Source organism: Silene latifolia, chromosome X (assembly GCF_048544455.1).
Source record: "Silene latifolia isolate original U9 population chromosome X, ASM4854445v1, whole genome shotgun sequence".
Lineage (NCBI taxonomy): Eukaryota > Viridiplantae > Streptophyta > Magnoliopsida > Caryophyllales > Caryophyllaceae > Silene > Silene latifolia.
The window spans coordinates 231055025-231072501 of NC_133537.1; the positions used below are offsets into that span (position 1 = coordinate 231055025).

At 38.5% G+C, this 17477-nt stretch overlaps 1 non-coding gene across 1 annotated transcript; it reads left to right on the top strand.

The window, feature by feature from the left end:
* The first annotated feature begins 16071 nt into the window (after positions 1-16071).
* On the top strand, positions 16072-16178 carry LOC141624818 (small nucleolar RNA R71). Its single transcript, XR_012534621.1, has one exon. It is a non-coding gene; the product is annotated as a small nucleolar RNA R71 (small nucleolar RNA).
* The last annotated feature ends 1299 nt before the right edge of the window (positions 16179-17477 follow it).

The window sequence follows — 17477 nt, forward strand, 5'->3', positions numbered from 1 at the left end:
TGGGATTTATCTGTAAGCATCCCTTAACTTTAAGGATTATAACAAATTATAAGATGATGAATACTAGTCATAAAATTAAATTACATAAACAAAAGGGTAAAGAGATGAAGAATCAACCGTCGGTCCTAGCAAATTCGGCCTAAGAACAATATCGCAATGATATTCGCCTATTAGTTGCACCCAAGATGCTCCGAGAAATGCCCTTTGATTTTGCTAAAATTGATCCAAAAATTAACTGATTAATTTTAGGTTTTTGTGTTTTTCTTTTGATGAGAGGAGGCAAGAATGGCTTCAGAAAAAAATTAGGTTAAAGAGATATCACCTACTCTCCTTATAACCGAGTATATGGAGTAGATGGGTTGATTTTCTCTTCCAAATTTTTCGGCCCATAGGAACCGAAATAATAAGGATTAAAATCCTTATTTTCGGATATTCCAAAAATGTATAAAATGTGTTTCTAGTGAGGATCGAACCCATAACCTCTTGGTTTGAGTACCCTTACTATTACCACTATGACACATTTAACTTGTTGCTTAAATATAACCGATTACATTTAAGTACGAATTAACATATTAATTCGTCCAAGCTAACATTATATACATTTAATTAAATATAACTTATTATATTCAATTTTACGAATTGACAGTTAATTCGTCTCAACTAATATTATTTAATCTTCATTAAATAATTGTCTCATCAACACATTGACTAACTGTTTAGTCATATAAGGCATCAATGTGATCATATTTCTATAACCACATCTCTCAAACACATCCTATAGGTATGACCTTTAGGGACCAGTTGATCACCGCCATCTGTATGATAATAACGTCAAACTTTCTAGCAAGCCAACCGTTATTAGGTAATCGTTAATCAACTGATTAAAATACGAAGTATACCCTTGTGAACCTGTAAGAGATTTACAAATGTTATCACACTAATTTGTGGAGGACACAAGCTCCAACAAATGAAAGATGAACAAAAGAGACATTAAGGAAATGAGATTTGTATTAAGACTTGATTAAATGTTGATTACAAGATTAAAGAGAGATTAGATTGAAATAAACTACACTAGAGATTTCTAAGAAGAACATCATAGCCTAATTAGACTAATGGGGTATTTATAATGGGGATTAGATACACAAATTAGGGTTTACTAAGGGCTTAAATGACGATTAAGTCCTTAAGGAATCGGTCCTCTCAGAAAAATATGCGAGTCTCCTTTTTGCTAGTCTTTCCTGAGGTATGCGCATTCTTCATAGAACAAGTAGAAGACGGATTAGCTGTCACACAGTCCGAGCGTCCAGAGCACGGGATGAGCGAATTATGGGTGTTTTGGACGAGCGGATTTGTGGGGTGGACGGGCGGCTTGTGGTTGTTTTGGGCGAGCGGCCTTCTGAGGAAGACGCTCGGATTGCTTGTCTTGGACGGGCGGATTGTGGGCAATCCGCTCGGATTGTAGATCAGCTTCTTCCTTTCTTCTTTTCTTCCTTTCTCTTCATACAATCCTTGAGGATTTCCTCGGGGATTCAAGGATCTTTTCTCATCATTGCCCATCTACTATAGTATGTACAAAGGCCTTCTAGTCTTGTCTTCTCTTTGATGCTTGGTCATTGAATTCAATCAATTTAGCTCCATTTTGCCATGAAAATGCAAGGTTTGCACTCATTTCCTACCAATGGATCAAAACCTCAAATAATATTCAAAACAAAGGACTAAAGACAATAAATGACCCAAATATGCACTAAAAACCATGGGAACGGGGCTAATTTGGGGACTAAATATGCTCAAATAATGGTCACATCAAATATCCCCAAACCGAAACTTTGCTCGTCCCGAGTAAAGAGGTGACAAAAACTAGGACCGTTATTTAAACTAACCTAATAGCATAGCCGATATGAGACAATTAGCAGGTCTCACTCCGCCCCTTCAACTCACAACAAGACAACCATGAGGTAGGTTGCCTTCTTGCAAGGCAAGGTGGGTCTTGCTAAAATGGCGACACATCCAAGCATTAAAGCACATAAAACAAGTAATGGATGCATCTACAAAAATGAATAGCCACTTTCCTCATCTAAGTGGCGGAAATTATCCACAAGGGAAGCAATTCAAGGGTACACACTCCTTCATCGATGCAATTTCTTCAAACTACTAAGCCTAGAAGGGTACCAATAAATCACCTCCAAGTTGTGTCAAGCTAAGGTACCTTTGTCCTTAATCGTTAAATGCTTTTGTCAAGAATAGACTCCCTATGGTGTTAGAAACACTGGAGGATCGCGGAATTCCCCACTTGCCTAGACAAGAAGAAGGGTCGTCCCCTCTCTACCATGCACAAAAATGGATACGATGGATAAAGGGATCAATAGTATTTGAGTTTCATTTGGGAGTTTGCTTTTGTTGTTGTTTTTCCCCCTAATTTCTTGTGGCATATAACATTTGAGAACACTTTCTTTTGCCATTTCTTTTGATTTTTTGGCATTTCAATACTTGACAACTTTCAACTTTTTGCATTTTCTTTTGAACATTTTCAAAGTCACCCCAATTAGTAGTGAGGGTGCCTTATATTTGAAGCATAGGAGTTTTTTTTTTGTTACTCCTCTTTTCTTTTTGATGCAATTTGCAAACTTTTTCAATTTCTTTTCATTTCATTTCTTGAACTCAAATTTTTGAACAATTTCTTTTTGTTTTTGTGCCCATTCCCTTTGATGAAAAAATGTATGGTAGAACATGGATGAATGATGGTTACATGGTTTCAAGGATCACCTTGGAATAAACGGTAGCCAAGGAGTTATCACACCACAAGGTACTCTTGACTAGTGCTTAATCCATGGGTCAAAGGATACTAGCATGACACATCCTAGGGTGTTTTACAAGTATTCTAACAAGCAAAGTATTAAGAAAAAAAAGCATCTACTAGGGCCTATATACAGTTGTCAAGTTTCCCAAGTAGACGGTTTCATAAAATTTTTCTAACATGCAAACTACATGCCATGATGCAATTAACATATATACATCCTAATGCAAATGATTCTACCAACTAATATGCCATATAATCTAAATGCAAGTCCTAAATTCACATTGTTTATACCGCATCAATCAAAATAAAGCCACATAGTCATTAACATAAAGAGGAAAAAGGAGATTGGAAAGATCATACCATGCGGTCTTCAATATCCTCATGTCTCGGATGTGGCGTAGTCGATCAATGTGAACAAGGATAGACAAACATAATATATACAAACAATATATACAAAGGAAATGAACTTGTTTTTGGATTTTCAATTTTTCAAATTTTTTGATTTTTTTCGAAAGTTTTGATTTTTTTGGATTTTTGAATAAAAGTTAAGTTAGAATTTCCCATCCCCAAACTAATATGGGCATTGTCCTGAATGGCCAATATGATAGGAAATTATGCAAGTATGATGCATGAATTCTATACTAAATGCAAGCTATACTAATCTACACTACATGATGCATGGGTTTTTGTTTATGACGGAGAGCGTAATTTAAATTACCTCCCGTTGCGTATGCATGTACTTCCCCAAACCGAGATAGACATTATTTCTAATGTCTTAAATTTTGAGGTAGTTCATGCACACAAGATGCAATACATGAAACTAATTGTTGTCATTTTAGATTTTCAAATGGGAACAATAAAAGAACACCTCAATGGGGCCGAGGTGTTAGTCCTCATGTTGCTAGGACTCTCCAACTGTGATCAAGATAAAAATAAAGAAAATAAAGAAAGAAGTAGACAAAGCTCAAGAGGGTGGGAGCCTCCAAAGTTTTCTAGTCCTCCACCATATCATCATTGGCATCATTTTCCTCCACAGAAGCGGACTCATCTCCACTCTCATCTTCACTTCCATTTCCTTGCTCACTTCCTTCATCATCTTCACTAGCCTGTTCTTCTTCATCTACCTCTTCATCAACACCCTCATCATCGACATTCTCATCTTCACCCGGTCTTTCACCACTAGATGTGCTTGGAAAGAAGATTTTTCTATTCGCCCAACTAGGCAAAGGACATGAAGGATCAAGTAGTCCTTGCCTAGATAAATTAAGGAGCGGTGGATATTGGGCCAAGTATGCATCTACTCGATCATTATAAGCTTGTTTGTGCATCTCTTGCATAAGTAGAGTCATGTAGTCATTGCCCACTTCAACATCTTTGGGTTTGAACTCTTGATATTTGAATGGATAGGGTGGTGTGACAATGGAGGAGGAGGGCTCTTCAATTTCGCCCCTTTATTGAAGGATGATGTACTCGGCGCCCTTGGAGAGTGGAAGAAGGTAGTTTGTTTGATGAGCACTTAATCGGCATATCTTGGAAGGCAAAGTGAAAGATCTATCATCATTGGTTAGCCACCCATAGGTGGTGTCAAGAGAGTTATGCTTGACCCACTTGTACTTGTAAATCATGGCGTCCATGTCAATGAGACGACCCCCTTTGATCGCCACATAAGTGTTATCTTTGTTGAAATTTGCGTCAAAGTGCTTGGCCAAGAGAGTAACTAGACCTCCATTTACAATATGAGCGGTGCCTTCCTTGCCACAATCAACATTAAGCCATCTTTCTATCAAAAGCCTTAGAGCATTGTAAGGCTTAGTGAATTCCCTTCCGACATTTATGGCCGACTCAAGTAGAACATAATCGAGCTTTGTAAAGTGATTAGTGCCTTTCCTTGCAATTATAGTATTCCCGATGACCTTGTGCCACACTCTAATGCCCGGATAGTGGACTAATAGAGCGCGACATGCATCAAAGCTCACAAATTTCTTCCCGGAAATCGCCTCCCAAAGAGGAGCGGGGTCATACTTTTCGGGCATCTTGTGATAATATGGTGTATCACTAAGGCCTAATGCTTTACACAAAACATCAAAGGTTATGCGCCTATTCACATTGTCAAGACGAAACTCGGTGTATTCTCTAGTCTCTACCTTAGTCACTTTCAATGAACTTAAGAATTCCAAGGTAAGGGAGGGGTATGTTAATTCTCTTGTAGTAAACAGTTTTCCCAACCCCATGGCTTCAAAGAAGGCTTTTGTTTGGTCAAGGACACCCAATTTATTCAAGGCATCTTCACAAATGAATCTGGTGGGCAAAATGGCTTTCTTAGCATACTTGGCAAATGTATCCCTATGGGAGTTAGAAATGAAAATTACCTCCGGATAGTTGGGTAATTGAGCGATTTCCGGAGTTGTTGTTGTTGTTGCTTCCAAGGGAGGATCTTGTTGTTGTTGAACTTCCAAGTTTGCACTAGAAACCACCATAGCCATTGAAGCTTTCTTTGCTTGAAGGCTTTGTTGCCTTTTCGAAAGTGTCTTTGCCTTGGGTGCCTTTGTTGCTCCTTTTGTTCTTGCCATTGTTGATTATAACAAGAAAAGATTGAAAATCTTTAATTTCTAATTATACCCAAATCGATTTTAAGATGAAAGGATTTGTCTTTGTATTTCAAAAATCGACTCAAAGGTTGAAGATTTTGGTGCTTGGATTGATTATTGTTGTAAAGGAGTGATTAATTATTGTTGTAAGGTTGTTTTGGTTTGATTTTGTTGAATTTGGTTGAGGAAATTTTGTTTTTGGTGATGGAGAGGATGAGGGTTTTGGGGTTTATGGGGTTTATGGGTAGTGTTTGAATGAATGAATGAATGAATGAATGTGGGAAGGGGTATTAAAACACTCAAAAAATTCAAAACTGTAGGGGGAAGGCGAGCGGATTCCTGTCGGGACGCTCGAATTCTGCTCAATTTGGCTACAGCAAGACTCGCCTAAAGACGAGCGTCTTTCAGTGAAGACGAGCGGATTCTGCAAGTAAGACGAGCGGCTTTCCTCCAAGACGAGCGGATTCTCTTACAGGAACTTTGCTAAATTTGCACTGGCAGAAAGACGAGCGTCTTCCTGCAAAGACGAGCGGATTCTTTCAGACGAGCGTCTTCTCAGCTGGGACGCTCGGATTCTCTAACAGACCAATTTTTTTCATTTTGCAGCTCATTTGGACGGACGGATTCTCCCACAGACCCTCGGATTCCTATAAGACGAGCGGATTACCCAGAAGACTCTCGGATTCCTCTTGGTCTACCCGGATTCAGGTCCATCCGTGCACTTGCATATCCCGTGTCATTTTCATTCTTCAAATCCCGTGTTCTTCATGGTAGGGGCACTACAAAGGCATGAATAGCCTAGGCAATTGCTATCCCCACACTAAGTTAAAGCACTACACATCAATAAAATCATTAGTCCCTCCCTCACTTCTTTCAAAAATGATGAATATCTTGATCAAGGCACAAAAAATCAAAAAACGACAAAAATGCAATGTAATAATTAAAATGCAAGTTGGGGAGTTAGAAATATTTAAAAATGGTGGTTTGGAGAGGAATCCACCAAACTCTCATCCTTAGAGAGATGTCATGGGGGCATGTCCAAGGTGTTGTTGATGTTACTCAACACCTTAAAGAAGTAGTCAAAAGCTTGTTCATTATCACGATAAAGATCCTCAATAGATCTTTGCACTTGTTGTCCTTCATGTTGGTCTTGATCGATAGCATTACCAATGTAGGGATTAAAAATCCCTTCAAACTCATCGTCCCAAAGACCACAAACTTCGTCTACTTGATCATTAAAAATCTCTTGAGTTGATGGAGACAACTCTCCTCTTTTCTTGTTTTGGCCAATGAGGCCATCCTCTTCACTTGTCATGGGTGAGCTTTTCAAGCTCTTTTTGTTAGAATTCTCTTGCTCTTTTGATGGAGCATCATCAACTTTCTTTTTCCATTGGAATTCCGACTTCTTCCTATCATCCTTCCGGCTATAATGATCAACCATAAAACATGGTTCATGCAAACGGGGAACTCTCATGGTCTTGTCAAGATTGAAAGTTATGCTCTCATCTCCCACATCTAGAGTGAGCTCTTCATGCTTCACATCTATCACCGCACCCACGGTGTGCAAGAAAGGTCTACCTAGAATGATTGGAATATTGGAGTCTTCTTCCATGTCAACAATGACAAAGTCCACCGGGATGAAAAATTTCCCAACTCTTACGGGAACATCTTCCCATATCCCTAATGGTGTCTTCGTCGATCTATCGGCCATTTGGAGTGTGATATTGGTCCATTTAAGCTCTCCCATCCCTAACCTTTTACTTACCGAATATGGCATAACGCTCACACTAGCCCCTATATCACATAGGGCTTTGTTGATCGTTGTGTCGCCAATGGTACACGGTATTGAGAAGCTTCCCGGATCTTTAAGTTTCGGAGATGAACTCCCTTGAAGGATTGCACTACTCACCTTAGTGAAGGCGATAGTTTCGAGCTTCCGGATCGACTTCTTTTTCGTAAGGACGTCTTTCATGTACTTTGCATAGGCCGGCACGTGATTGATTAATTCCGTGAAAGGAATCGAGACTTCCAAATTCTTCACAATTTCCATAAATTTTCCAAGTTGGTCATCAAATTTGGGCTTGACTTGACGACTTGGAAAAGGATGTCTAATCACAATGGGTCCTTCTCCTTGGCCTTGTCTTCATTTTTCTTTGAAACTTCTTCTTTTGATGGTTCTCCATCCTTGGAGTTTTGCATAACTTCTTTTTTCTCACTAGCTTCCACCATTTCATCCTCAACTTGCTTCTTCGGTGCTTCATACCTCGTACCACTCCTCAAGTGAATGGCACTAACCGTTTCATATGTCAGGGGATTACTTTGAGGTGTGATGGGGACGATGTCGTCACTCATCCAATCAAACACATTTATAATACTCAACAAACAACTAGTTAGCGGTAAGTCGAGGTCGATCCATGGGACGGTGTGCTTTGGGTTCTAAGTCTATCTATCTCAATTTATGCTAGTGTCACAATTGATGGGGTTTGTAGTTCTGTCTAGACTAATGCAAGCAATAAAGTAGAACGAGCAATAAAAGGAAAGATGTAAACAATTGATTAAAAGTGCTAGGATATCATGGGGTTATGGGGGATTCATGGTGTTGATCATACAAACATGTTTACAAGGTTGCAAGCAATTAATGTTGTGGAGGAACCGAGTTGGGTTATATCTTACGGTTCTTAGGAAGAGTTGAGTCCCGGAGCCGAATCGATTAGATTGTACAACACCTACAAGTCGACTTACTTTCCTCCTAATCGACTTCTATGCATGGTCTAACAAGACTCGAGTTGGTTTATATCTTACGAGTCAAGTTGAGTAGATAAGAGATGGTAAAAATGCAAGGATTCATAGGCTTAGCATTTCATCAAACATAACATGTGCATAAAGTTGACATCACAACAAGCAAGCAATTTAATCATGTGAACATATTAGATTAAGCATGAATCAATCCCATGTTGGTTTCCCCTAATTACCCACTAATCCTAGCTAAAGAAACTACTCACTCATTATCATGGGAAACATGTCATTAATGGTATCAATCATCACAACAAGTATAAACATGATAATAGAATGAGGAAATAAACAATAAAGAGTAAAGAGTAAAGGATTTATACCAAACTTGAGATGATCCAAATAATAAAGCAAAGAATAATAGAAGAAACTTGATGATTGATGGAAGGTTGTCAATCTCCCAATAATAACCCAATAATCTTCAATTACCCAATAATAAACTTGAATGATAAACTTGAACAATAATTAAGAAGAGATTAATGTGTAATTTGTGGAAAGATTAAAGAGTAATCTATTCTAATCTACTCCTAATCTAATCGAAAGAAGGATTTATCTAGCTAAAAAGATGTCTTCAAGGATTATTACAAATGGGGTATTTATAGTGGAAATTAGGTGGATGCATTAGGGTTAACTAAGGGCTAAACTAGTAATTACACTTTTGAGATTTGAGCAGGGAGACTCCGGTATTTCTTGAAGGAAGGGAGTCTTTCTTTGAAGCTTGGAGAAGACGAAATCATGCTGTGAAGGAATCCGAGCGGATTAAGGTCGGGACGGGCGGATTCTGAAAATGCAATCCGGGCGGATTTGGGCGAATCCGGGCGGATTCTGAAGATGCAATCCGGGCGGATTTGGGAGAATCCGGGCGGATTCTGAAGATGCAATCCGGGCGGATTTGGGAGAATCCGCTCGGATTGTAGTTCACGTAGAAAGGAAAATCTCCCTGTCCTGGAATACGTCCGTCCCGAGCGAAATATGGGCGTCCTGGGCTTCAACCCGAGCGGGTTGAATTTGACCCGAGCGGGTTGAGCTGTATCTTGAGCTCGGATTGTAAAACGGACGTTATTTCCTCATCCGGACTCCTATTGGAGTGATTCAAAAGCCTAGATCACATGATTTTTCGATGCCGTTCTATCTAGCATATTTTCAGAGCCAAAGGAGAAACCCTTGGTTCGGTTTTTGAGCGATTTCTTCTTGTAATGCCTTCCCTCTCGTCATTCTTACTTTTAACCCTTTGATCCTTCTACATATACTTTATTCCTACATCTTTGATCATCATTCTTGCCTCCTCTTCATACTAGTCCATCTAATATCATCAATAAGCTTCCAAATATGCACGAAAGACGGGAATTTCCGCCTTATTATCTCCTTTTCTACAAAACATATGAAATGCGATAGAAAAGCAAATAGGAAGGTTTTGACGGATAAAATGGCCATAGAATGTTATAATAGTATGCATAATAGGCTCAATTAGGGGACTAAATGTGCACAAATAATGGTCACATTAAATATCCCCAAACCGAACCTTTACTCGTCCCGAGTAAAGAGGTGACTAAAACTAGACCTTTATTTAAACTAACCTAATAACATAGCCGATGTGAGACAATTAGCGGGTCTCACTCCGCCCCTTCAACTCACAACAAGACAACCCTGAGGTAGGATGCCTTCTTGCAAGGCAAGGTGGGGCTTGCCAAAATGGCGACACATCCAAGCATTAAAGCACACAAAATCAAGTAATGGATGCATCTACAAAAGAATAGCCACTTTCCTCATCTAAGTGGCGGAAATTATCTACAAGGGAAGCAATTCAAGGGTACACACTCCTTCATAGATACAATTTGTTCAAACTACTAAGCCTAGAAGGATACTAATAAATTACCTCCAAAATGTGTCAAGCTAGGGTACCTTTGTCCTCAATCGTTAAATGCTTTCGTCAAGAATAAACTCCCTATGGTGTTAGAAACACTGGAGGATCGCGGAATTCCCCCTCTTGCCTAGACAAGAAGAAGGGTCATCCCCTCTCTACCATGCACAAAAATGGATACGATGGATAAAGGGATCGATAGATATTTGAGTTTCATTTGGGAGTTTGCTTTTGTTTTTGTTTTTCCCCCCAATTTCTTGTGGCATATAACATTTGAGAACATTTTCTTGCCATTTCTTTTGATTTTTGGCATTTCAATACTTGACAACTTTCTTTTCTTTGCATTTTCTTTTGAACATTTTCGAAGTCACCCCATATGTAGGGAGGGTGGCTTATATTTGAAGCATAGGAGTTTTCATTTTTTTTTTTTTTGTTACTCCTCTTTTCTTTTGATGCAATTTGCAAACTTTTTCTTTTCTTTTCATTTCTTTGAACTCAAATTGATTTCTTTTTGTGTCCATTCCCTTTGATGACAAAAATGTGGTAGAACATGGATGAATGATGGATGCATGGTTTCAAGGGTCACCTTGGAATAAACGGTAGCCAAGGAGTTATCACACCACAAGGTACTCTTGACTAGGCCTTAAACCATGGGTCAAAGGATACTAGCATGACACATCCTAGGGTGTTTTACAAGTATTCTAACAAGCAAAGTCTTAAGAAGAAAAAGCATCTACTAGGGCCTATATACACTAGTCAAGCTTCCCAAGTAGACGGTTTCGCAAAATTTTTTCTAACATGCAAACTACATGCCATGATGCAACTAACATATATACATCCTAATGCAAATGATTCTACCAACTAATATGCCATATAAACTAAATGCAAGTCCTAAGTTCACATTGTCTTTACCGCATCAATCAAAATAAAGCCACATAGTCATTAACATAAAGAGGAAAAAGGAGATTGGAAAGATCATACCTTGCGGTCTTCAATATCCTCATGTCTCGGATGTGGCGTAGTCAATCAATGTGAAAAAGGATGAACAAACACAATATATACAAAACAATATATACAAGTCTACACTACAAAGGAAATGAACTTGTTTTTGGATTTTTCAATTTTTCAAATTTTTATGATTTTTGTTTTTATGAAATTAAAAGACATATTTTTGTGATTTTTCGAAATTTTTCAATTTTTATGCATTTTTGGAATATAAATTCCCATCCCCCACTTTATTTTGGACATTGTCCTCAATGTACATGTAGGAGTAGGAATAAAAAGGAAAACATATTTTTGGATTTTTGATTTTATGGAAATTGAAGTACAAATGCAATGATATGATATGAATGAATGCATGCTCTAACTAAATGCAATTCTATATGACATATATAACAAGTGAATGCAATCTAAACTATACTATATGATGCATGATTTCTAGTAAATTATGGTCACCTATGATCAAACCTCCCCAAACCGATTTAAACACTATCTCTAGTATAGAAAAGAATAGGATTAGTCATTAGTGACTATGTTATGAATTCTAGTCTATATGCAACTATCTACATGAATCATGTGAGATATATTACAATGCAAACTATACTATATGAACTAACTAATATAAATGCAATATGAAATATGATACAAATGCAAGCTAAATGTATATGTATATAACTAAATGCAAGTGTAAATGTAATGCAAAGTTAAAGGAGAGGGTATCTTACAAATGGTGGTTTGAGATAGGACTCCACCAAACTAGTTCAATTTGTAGAAGTTCTTGTCCATAGAGCTCAAGGCTCTTAAAAGAAGATCAAAAGTTTGTGAACAAGCTCCAAATAAGCATAAGTATGGGTTGCTCCATTTGAAAATGAAATTTGGCCAAGGAAGTTTGTCATATGTTCTTTCTTTCACCTTGTCCTTAGCACTAGAGCTTTCCCGATGCTTCAAACCAATAAGCCCATGATTCTCGTCAACACTAGGTATGAAGTATGGTTCATATTTGTCCGGAGACTTCAACTCACCACCTTCTTTTTCAATTTTGGTGACGGTGATAGCATTTTGATTTTTCAATCCTTCCAAGGTGGAAGGAGAATTGTCATAACATTGATGATCGAGCTCCTTAGAAGTTGGCATTGTGGATGCCAAATTTCCACAAGTAGCTTCACGTGCAAGTTTCTCCTTGAGCTTTTCGTCCAAGTAGCTTTTGTATGATGCTTTGACCTTGTGAAGAAGGTCCACCATATCCTCTTCAACAATCATTGGCTCCATGGTAGGTGTCAAGTAGTCTTCATGGGATATAAGGAAAGGACATTCACCTTCATGATAGGATATCTCAAAGGTCTCAAGGATAGGTTCCTCAAGGAAGGTGATATTACAAGTCCATCCCTTAGGCTCGTCATCATCGCTATCTCCATAAGAGTCATAAATGGGGGCTTCATTCTTCTTCATTAATTCTTCCTCCAACACCTCAATGTTCACATCAAATGATACACCCTCATACTCACAAAGGTTAAGAGTATTTGGCTTACTCAACCTCATGTCTTCATCATCAAATACCACACTTTCATACTCACAAGAGCTCAATGAGGTTGGCTCTTCCCACTTCTTATCAAAGGTAGCTCCTACAAACTCACATTCATGGTCAATGTCCAAGGAGTGGAGGGGAGTGATTGCTTGGGATTCTTTTAATTGGGCAATTTGAATCCCCAATTCCTCTCTTTGGATAACAATGTCTTTAAGAACATTATCTTCTTTTCGGCTCTCTTCTAGCATTTGTTTGAAGAAGTTTTGTTGATCTCCCATCATTTGGAGAATCATGTTTTCAATGGGTTCATCTTCTTGTTGTGGGTAGGTGTGAAAGTGGTTGTATTGTGGCAATTGAAGCTCATTGTGAAATTGGCATTGGGTGTGTGGTTGTTGTTGATATTGGGTGTGGTGATTTTGGTGGGAAAAATTGGGGTAGTGGTTAGGATTTTCGTTGTACAAATAATAAGGTAGGTTTGTATTGACTTGCTCCTCAAACTCCCCATACCCATAGTCATACTCAAAAGATCCACCACATACTCCATATGTCAAGTCTTGAGTCATCATCACTAAGACAAGGAAACAACTACAAGCATGGAAACTACACAAAAATGGTAAGAACAATCCTTGAGGAACAAGTTCCTCAAGGTGAAAGCACAATCAAAATAGACAAACAAGTAAGAACTTAATCACATAGCACCATCCCCGGCAACGGCGCCATTTTGATGGGGACGATGTCGTCACTCATCCAATCAAACACATTTATAATACTCAACAAACAACTAGTTAGCGGTAAGTCGAGGTCGATCCATGGGACGGTGTGCTTTGGGTTCTAAGTCTATCTATCTCAATTTATGCTAGTGTCACAATTGATGGGGTTTGTAGTTCTGTCTAGACTAATGCAAGCAATAAAGTAGAACGAGCAATAAAAGGAAAGATGTAAACAATTGATTAAAAGTGCTAGGATATCATGGGGTTATGGGGGATTCATGGTGTTGATCATACAAACATGTTTACAAGGTTGCAAGCAATTAATGTTGTGGAGGAACCGAGTTGGGTGGTATCTTACGGTTCTTAGGAAGAGTTGGGTCCCGGAGCCGAATCGATTAGATTGTACAACACCTACAAGTCGACTTACTTTCCTCCTAATCGACTTCTATGCATGGTCTAACAAGACTCGAGTTGGTTTATATCTTACGAGTCAAGTTGAGTAGATAAGAGATGGTAAAAATGCAAGGATTCATAGGCTTAGCATTTCATCAAACATAACATGTGCATAAAGTTGACATCACAACAAGCAAGCAATTTAATCATGTGAACATATTAGATTAAGCATGAATCAATCCCATGTTGGTTTCCCCTAATTACCCACTAATCCTAGCTAAAGAAACTACTCACTCATTATCATGGGAAACATGTCATTAATGGTGTCAATCATCACAACAAGTATAAACATGATAATAGAATGAGGAAATAAACAATAAAGAGTAAAGAGTAAAGGATTTATACCAAACTTGAGATGATCCAAATAATAAAGCAAAGAATAATAGAAGAAACTTGATGATTGATGGAAGGTTGTCAATCTCCCAATAATAACCCAATAATCTTCAATTACCCAATAATAAACTTGAATGATAAACTTGAACAATAATTAAGAAGAGATTAATGTGTAATTTGTGGAAAGATTAAAGAGTAATCTATTCTAATCTACTCCTAATCTAATCTAAAGAAGGATTTATCTAGCTAAAAAGATGTCTTCAAGGATTATTACAAATGGGGTATTTATAGTGGAAATTAGGTGGATGCATTAGGGTTAACTAAGGGCTAAACTAGTAATTACACTTTTGAGATTTGAGCAGGGAGACTCCGGTATTTCTTGAAGGAAGGGAGTCTTTCTTTGAAGCTTGGAGAAGACGAAATCATGCTGTGAAGGAATCCGAGCGGATTAAGGTCGGGACGGGCGGATTCTGAAAATGCAATCCGGGCGGATTTGGGCGAATCCGGGCGGATTCTGAAGATGCAATCCGGGCGGATTTGGGAGAATCCGGGCGGATTCTGAAGATGCAATCCGGGCGGATTTGGGAGAATCCGCTCGGATTGTAGTTCACGTAGAAAGGAAAATCTCCCTGTCCAGGAATACGCCCGTCCCTAGCGAAATATGGGCGTCCTGGGCTTCAACCCGAGCGGGTTGAATTTGACCCGAGCGGGTTGAGCTGTATCTTGAGCTCGGATTGTAAAACGGACGTTATTTCCTCATCCGGACTCCTATTGGAGTGATTCAAAAGCCTAGATCACATGATTTTTCGATGCCGTTCTATCTAGCATATTTTCAGAGCCAAAGGAGCAACCCTTGGTTCGGTTTTTGAGCGATTTCTTCTTGTAATGCCTTCCCTCTCGTCATTCTTACTTTTAACCCTTTGATCCTTCTACATATACTTTATTCCTACATCTTTGGTCATCATTCTTGCCTCCTCTTCATACTAATCCATCTAATATCATCAATAAGCTTTCAAATATGCACGAAAGACGGGAATTTCCGCCTTATTATCTCCTTTTCTACAAAACATATGAAATGCGATAGAAAAGCAAATAGGAAGGTTTTGACGGATAAAATGGCCATAGAATGTTATAATAGTATGCAAAATAGGCTCAATTAGGGGACTAAATGTGCGCAAATAATGGTCACATCAAGGTGGTAACTGCCCCTTTTGTCTTTGTGAGCTTGAAGATGCTAGTTGAGTCAATTGGGTTTCCAACATTTTGGTGTGGGCTAGGATGTTGTTGATGGTGATTTCCTTTGCTTGACTATCCTTTTGCATTTGAGTGAAAAACTCTTGTTGATTCTTTTGCATTTTGAGGACCGCTTTTTGAACATCAAAACCTTGGTCATTTTGTTGATTGTATAGAGTTTGATTTTGGTAACCTTGGTTTTGGTTGTAAAAGGGTCTTTGATTTTGGTTTCTCATGAGAGGTGGGGTGTATGTTGGTTGAGGGTTTTTAACATTTTGGCTTTTGTATGAGAGATTTGGGTGGAATTTGGTGTTTTCATTGTAATAATTTGAATAAGGGGTACCACTCTTGTATGCTTGAAAAGCATTCACTTGTTCATTTTTTCCCCTACATTCACTTTGGTCATGTCCCAAAGTTCCACAATTCTCACATATCCCACTTGGGATTGAGAAGATGCCGTCATGGCATTAACATGTTGCTTTGGTGATTTTGAGGCTTCTTCAAGTCTAGCCATAGCTTTTTCGAACTTCAAATTGATGGTATCAATATGAGCACTAAGTTGAGCACCCAATTGAGTAATAGAGTCCACTTCATGCTTTCCTCCTCTAGTAGCCTTACGAGGTCTATTATATTGTGAATTATAGACCGCCATTTCCTCAATGTTGTTCCAAGTTTGATTATCGTCAACTTCGGTGAACATACCATTTGATCCCATGTTGAGAATGTTTCTTGAGTCTTCATAAAGACCATTCCAAAATTGTTGTACCAAGAACCACTCGCTAAGTTCATGATGAAGACATGAGCGACAAATTCCTTTGAATCGTTCCGAAGCTTCATACAAGGATTCTTCATCTCTTTGCTTAAAGCCCGTAATTTGAGCTCTTAGCATGTTAGTCTTTTTCGGTGGGTAGAAGTTTTTGTAGAAAGTTAGAGCCAATTTCTTCCAAGAGTCAATTCCGAGAGTAGCCTTATCAAGGCCTTTCAACCTTTGTTTTGCGATGCCAATTAGAGAAAAAGGAAATAAGACCCATCGGATTTGGTTTTGAGTTACACCGGTTTGAGAAATCGCATCACAATAGTCACAAAAAGTCTCCATGTGAGAGTGAGGGTCTTCACTAGGCATCCCCCCAAATTGGCTTCTTTCGACTAATTGGATAAATGCGGATTTGGCAATGAAATTTCCGGTTAAGTGTTGTGGTGTGGGAGTACCATTGGGTAGGTTCTCCTCGATTGGTACGGAATGTGATGAAAATTTAGGCAGTGTGGGTTGATTTTGTGTTGGATTTTGTGTTGGGTTCTCCTCACCTTCTCTTGCAAAAGGGTTGACGAACTCAATAGTGTTTGGTTGAATATCTACAACCTCACCAATACCTCTCTAAGTTCTCCTAGCAAGTCTTCTATTGTTTGTCAAAGTCCTTTCAATTTCTTGATCAAAGGGTAACAAGTTACCTTGTGATCTTCTAGACATGCAAAATATCAAACAATTTGAAAATAATTAGAACAAACCTTGAGGAGTTTTACTTCCCCAAGACAAAGAAAGACACAACTAATAACAATCTAAGAAAATCTAAATCAAGTTAACACCGTCCCCGGCAACGGCGCCATTTTTGGTCGGACTCTCTTGAGAGGTTTAGTTTTCGGTACTTGTCGTTAGGAGCACCTAGACTAAAACACTATTTATAACTTCACAAACAACTCTACAATTAGTAAACAGGCAAGTAAAGGTCGGATCCCAAGGTACGGGAATTGAGATAAGATTTTCAATTGCAACTAGCGGTGTCTAGGGGTGTCACAATTTGGGGTTTGAAGTAGAAGATCACTAAAGTAAATAGCAATGAAAGTAAACAAGCAAGATGATTAAAAAGGGGTGTAAACAATTGATAAAAGGCACTACGGTGTCATGGGGTCATAGGGGATTCATGGAAATTGATCATACGAACATATTCTCAAATTATAAGCAAGCAATTATTGTTGTGATGGATCGAGTTGGTTTATATCTTACAATCCTAGGAAAGTTTGGATCCCAGAGCCGAATCGATTAGATTGTACAACACCTACAAGTCGATTTAATCTTCCCTACTCAACTATATGCATGGTCTAATGAGAGTCGAGTTGGTTTTTGTCTTACAAGACTCATTGAAAAGATATGTGATGGGTAAAAAAATGCAAGGATTCATAGGCTCGCATT